The sequence below is a fragment of the Notothenia coriiceps genome, unplaced genomic scaffold, assembly GCF_000735185.1.
Source record: "Notothenia coriiceps isolate Sejong01 unplaced genomic scaffold, NC01 NC01_scaffold00037939, whole genome shotgun sequence".
Lineage (NCBI taxonomy): Eukaryota > Metazoa > Chordata > Actinopteri > Perciformes > Nototheniidae > Notothenia > Notothenia coriiceps.
The window spans coordinates 15,291-21,372 of record NW_011370640.1 but is presented as its reverse complement, the minus strand read 5'-3'; the positions used below and the strand labels follow the sequence as shown (position 1 = coordinate 21,372).

General features: G+C 38.3%; 1 protein-coding gene across 3 annotated transcripts in view; it reads right to left on the bottom strand.

Annotated features, from left to right (window-relative positions):
- The window catches only part of lgals3a (lectin, galactoside binding soluble 3a), a 14,264-nt gene extending 8,182 nt beyond the window's left edge, over nt 1–6,082 (bottom strand). For all 3 annotated transcript variants that reach the window (XM_010797412.1, XM_010797413.1, XM_010797414.1), the window contains exon 1: nt 5,911–6,082. The gene's annotated coding sequence lies outside the window, so the exon portion shown is untranslated. The remainder of the gene's footprint in view (nt 1–5,910) is intronic.

The following is a 6,082-nucleotide window of genomic DNA, read 5'->3' as shown; positions in this document are numbered from 1 at the left end:
GTTTTATTAATATAAAGGGAGGTCAGGTACTCTTTAAAACAGATGGTAGTTATGGGTACTTTTTACTTAAGTACATTTCAAAGCCCATACTTCTTTACTTTTACTTGAGTAAAGAAGTTTAGTCAGTATTCTACTTTTACCAGAGTATTTTTTAACACAAGTATCTGTACTTCTACTTGACACCTGTGTACTCGGGAGAGGTCAGGGGTCAAATCATGTTCAAACTAAACGTCACTTGGATGTTCCTGTTGCAGATCAAATGATTAAGTGTCCCCTATGGTGGCCCAATTTGTTAGAAAACCTGACAAACTGCACTTTTATCATATCAATTTACAAATGAATATTGATGTGGTATTACACTTCAGTATAAAAAGTCATTATTGTTAGCTCCACCTTTACAGCTGCACATTTAAAATGATGGACTTGTTATTGGATCTCTTATTAAAATCCAGTGACACTCTTCTCCATGATGAGTTGGCTTGGATACTTTAAGTTTACAGTGTACTTCTTCCCATAAAATCCCATGAAATGTACCAAACAGTATTTTAAACAATTGCTGTAACAGGGTCCCTTGGATTCCCGTTTGACTGATAAAATATGATTACGATTATTTTTGACTTAATATACTGTATACTAATATTTCTGACACTATTTTGACTTAGTATGTCATTATTTTTTTAGGTACTAAGTCATTATTTGGAAATAGTTAGGACTTATAAAAATGACTTAAAGATCCTCTTTTGTTTTAGTCTCAGTGACGGAAATAGTCTTCCATTCAAAAATAATGAATAACTAAGTCAAATATTGACAACATTTCTCATTATTTTTGAAGTGCCAAATCATCATTTTGAGTAGTTTCTCCGATTGCATCCTCTTATTTTCCTCTGTGGCAGAAATACGTATGGGCATCCATAATGTAGGGAGGCCAAATCAGAAATGGGAGAAAGTTACTTAGTGTACTGACTTACAGGATGTGTCTTTTCCCTCTCTATATGGCAGAAATGGGCCTCTAGTCTCATCAAACCTTTTCCTTTTTTCCTTTATTTATTCAAGAACATGCGAATTGGAGAACATTTCATGTCCCCCATATAAAAATGTTGATTGGAATGACCCACAAACAAGTTGAAATCAGGGGTAGAGATACAAAGTATTACAAATAAAACATACAATAAATAAAGGAAACATTTAGTTTCACATATCAGATTAAATATTCATTAATAATGTTTTTAACAGTGCTACCACAATGTTTTAATTATTGTTCATATATTGTGAGCCCGTTTCTAGCACACAGTAAACCGTTGTTTAGTCACCTGCTGCAGCCAAACTCAGCAGAACTCTGTGATTGGTCAGCGGGCGTCAGTCAGACTCCTCCCCCTCAGCAACCGCAACTCAGCAGTCAGCAGCCAGCCATCCAGCGGCAAGTTTTCGGGCAATTAACCCACCCAAGGTTGGTAGAATAACCCCTCGTTTTCTATCACAAATCAACCATCGACTCGTATAACATTTGCTGTGTGTCTGTGCTGTTTGTGTCAGGAAAAAGCCCGAAAATGAGTCAGTTTAAGGAGCGCTTCGTGACTCTGCTCCATGAGAAGAACTTTGTGACAGACCAGTTGGCGACGTTGGAACAAAAAACGGGAGTGAAAAGAGAGTATATCACCGTGGGTAAGTTAAAGTCTCAAAAAGTAAGCCAAACTCAACCAGTCAGTTTTTCTGTTTGTACTTCCAAAGAAAGTACATTCCGGACTTGCTTAGCGGCTCCACGTCCCCCTCCATAACAACTAGCTAGTTACTATCCATGTTGAGCAAACAACCAAGCTAGTTGGGCTAATGTTTTGCCACTTTATTTGGTTTGGCATTAAAACTGAAACCGGTTTCGGTCACACTCTTCAGTACTTTTCAGTGTGGTTTTCATATCCTGTGGCACTGTTAGCTGGCTCATTGTCAGAGGTGGTACATTTACTCAAGTACTGTACAATTTTGAGATACTTTACTTAAGTATTTCCAATGTATGCTACTTTGTTCTTCTACCCCACTTCTATACAGAGGTAAATAGTGTACTTTTACTCCACTACATTTCTCTTGAACCTTTAGTTACTTCACAGATTTGGATGAATGATGTGAAATATCAGACTTTAGTTCCACCTGGAGTAAATTCACAAGCTACCCTGCAGTATACAAAGTCATCACCTTTACCAGCTTTGATAACACTTTAATGATCAATCATTATAAAACATATCATATATATTATTCTGAAATGGACCAATCTGCACTATGACTACTTTTACTTTTGGTACTTTAAGTATATTTTGATAGTAATACTTTTATACTTTTACTTCAGTAACATTTTGAATGCAGGATTTTTACTGTAACAGAGTATTCCTACGCTCTGGTACTTCTTCTCTTACTCAAGATCTGAGTATTTCCACTTCTACTCAGAGTACAAGATCTTAGTCCTTCTCCCACCTCTGCTTTTCAGTGTGGTTTTTCATATCCTCTGGCACTGTTAGCTGGCTCATTTTATTGCCCTTCTCATGCTCGAATACCAAAGTTCATCCAGCTCAGACATTACAAGATTATTGTTTGTATAATCCTCTTTACACATCCCTATTTCAGTGTATTGCTGTTGAAATTAACAGCTTGTAATATCCCACCAGCAGCTGGTCCCAGGGGTATTTTTATCACGTCCTGAAATATCCAGTGCAATGCAAAGATGGCAGGACATTCTAGCATGACTGGTTTTCATCTGCAGTCTGCTCTTAGCTATAAGAGGTTATGTTTCGACTAAACCCTGTTGACAGTAGAATTCAATACCAGGCCGAACACTTCAACATTTTGCATACAATGCCACATGATAACAGGAAGCATGAGAGCCAGGGTGACCTACATTCAAACCACTAAACACAGTGTAGATATGCATTTTTAAAAAAAAAACATTTTAAGCTCCCAATGCCATGGTATGGATGTTTAATGCTGTTCCCACCTGGATCAGAAGCATGTTTATAAAAGCCCCTGCAAATGGCATTAATTTANGTTCTTTTTCTTTTCTGTTGTTTTTATGTGTAACCAATGTGCTGCAGGTCTATTATTCTGAGAAAGTGTTGCTTTATCTTTATGATACATAACTAATCCCATAGACCTGCAGCACATTGGTTACACATAAAAACAACAGAAAAGAAAAAGAACATCATACAACAGAATTACAGGGGTACAAATTACAAACTTATTCACAATGACAGGTATCAAATAACATTTCATCCATCCAAGCTTTAAAATGATGCAGGGGAACCAAAATGCTCAGTTTCAAAAAATGTTGCATAGTGTTCCAAGCTAGAGGAGCAGCGCACATAAAAGTTTTTGTACCCAAGACACTCCTAGCACTTGGCACATGTACTAAAAAACACATCCTGGGATCTCAGGCAATAGCTACTTGCCACTCTCTGTGAGATCAAAGAGCAGATGTAAGTTGGTAGTTTACCCAACATGGCTTTATAGATAAACATGTACCAATGACTGAGCCTCCGTGCAGTTAGTGAAGGCAAACCTGCCCTGGCATGCAGGGTACAGTGATGAGTAAGTGCTTTACAGTTAATAACAAATCTCAGCGCACTGTGATAGGCGGCATCTAACTTGAGCAGGTAATGGATATCATATAGGTCAGATCCCCATAGTCCAGCACAGGTAAAAAGGTCACAGAGACTAGCATTTTCCTGGTCTCAAGCGAGNAGGTCAAAATGTGGATGAAGCAACTTTACATTTTTATGCGGACGATACCGTGATGTATTGTGCAGGTCCCTCCATTAAGGAGGCTGGTGTTAAATTACAGGCTGTTTTTAACATTATTCAGACTCAGCTCGCTGAGCTTAAGCTTCTTTTAAATGTTGATAAAACCAAGGTAATGCTCTTTTCAAAAGCTAAAAAGACAACAGAGACCACTTTGGATATTGTTACTATGCAAGGAAAAGTAATTGAACTGGTTGTCTGTTATAAATACCTTGGTATCTGGCTTGATGATTGCCTCTCTTTTAAACTTCAGGTCAATAATCTGCATTGAAAGCTNAAGACACCGGAGACCGCTTTGATATTGTTACTATGCAAGGAAAAGTACTCAAAGTGGTTGTCTAGGCAATCATCAAGCCAGATACCAAGGTATTTATAACAGACAACCACTTTGAGTACTTTTCCTTGCATAGTAACAATATCAAAGCGGTCTCCGGTGTCTTTTTGGATTTTGAAAATAGCATTACCTTGGTTTTATCAACATTTAAAAGAAGCTTTAGTTCAGAGAGCTGAGTCTGAATAATGTTAAAAACAGCCTGTAATTTAACAACAGCCTCCTTAATGGAGGGACCTGCACAATACATCACGGTATCGTCCGCATAAAAATGTAAAAGTTGCTTCATCCACATTTCGACCTAAGCTGTTGATATAGATGGAGAATAAAAGTGGACCAAAAACAGAACCTTGAGGAACACCATTAGTAATGTTTAACCACTCAGAAGACAGCCCATCAAAGTGAACACATTGGGACCTTTCAGAGAGGTAGTTCACAAACCACCCCACTGCATGGCTGGATATGCCAATACTGACCAACCTCTGCTTCAAGGTATGATGATCGACGGTATCGAACGCTTTGGAAAGATCAATAAACAGAGCTGCACAACTCTGCTTTTTGTCTAAGATATTAGCAATATCATTTACCACTTTCATTGTGGCAGTGATGGTGCCATGTTGCTTTCTGAAACCTGACTGATGTTTACATAGGATGTCATTGTTACTTAAAAACACCTTTCCCTGCTCACTCACTAGGCGTTCAAGAACCTTGGCCAGAACTGATAATTTAGAGATGGGCCTATACTCATTTAATAAAGTAGCCTCCCCTTCTTTTAGTAAAGGCAAGACATAAGCTGATTTCCATACTTTTGGTTTTGCATTTGTGCTGAGGGAGAGGTTAAAAAGAGAAGTAAGAGGTGGTGCAATAAAATCTGGAGCTATCTTTCAAAAGAAAGGTTCTACGTTGTCCGGACCAGCCGTTTTTTTAGGATCTAAATTGGTTAAGGCTTCATGAACGGCTTCAATAGAAAAAGGAGAACAACTGAAAGGGTTTTCCAGACCACATTGTTCAGAGTCACAGACTGTGGTGCTCGCAGTAACAGAGTTAGTAACAGAATCAAACAGAGAGCCACAGGACACAAAATGCTCATTAAAACAATTTAACATAGTGGCCCTGTCCGATATAATGCCAGATGCTGTGGTAAGGCCAGGAGGTAGCTCATTACGGATTTCACCGGTGGATATCGATTTTATGGCTTTCCAAAATGTTCTAGAATTATTCAGGTTCTTTGTGGTAACTGAAAGATAATACTTAGACTTAGCACTTTTGATGTGAAGCTATTTCTTAGCTGCCTAAACACATTAAATGTTGGGGCCTTATTTTCAAAGATGCCTTAATTAAATTAAGCACCAAAAAACCCAAATATGAACAAAACTAAAACATGAAAGAATAACAATTAGACAGCCAATAAGAACACAATACCAAACACAAGTAGTAAATAAAACAATCATATGCCACAACATTAAGATTTATAAGCATATTTCTAAAAAAAACATTTATAATCCAAGTGCGTTGTGTTTTGGGGAGTTTCAAAGCTGTCAGCAGGGCTGGTCTCAGGCTGACTAAGTGTTTCCATCCCCGCCTGCTGACCAAATAAACACATTTGGACACAGCCGAAATACATTCACTCAACTTAAATATCATTATGAGAAGCTACACAGACTGACTTTAGTTGCATGTTTTTAAATGATCCAGTTAACAGATAGTTGGCTATTAGCTGTTAGCAGCTAGCTGTTAGCTTGTGTGTTATGTTAGCTCCTCGGTGTTAAAAGAGAGTAAAAACTGATATTTAATGTTACCTCTCAGAAGATGGACTCCTCTCAGGTGCTGTGTGGGTAAACAGGGAGGATTAGTGCAGCTGTTGGGACTCAGTTAGCCTGCTAATTTAGCCTCCCGAGGCAGAAAACTACAAGCTAACGTCAGCTCTGCTCTCACAACTACAACTCTGGAGCAGGAAGCGCGTACACGGTG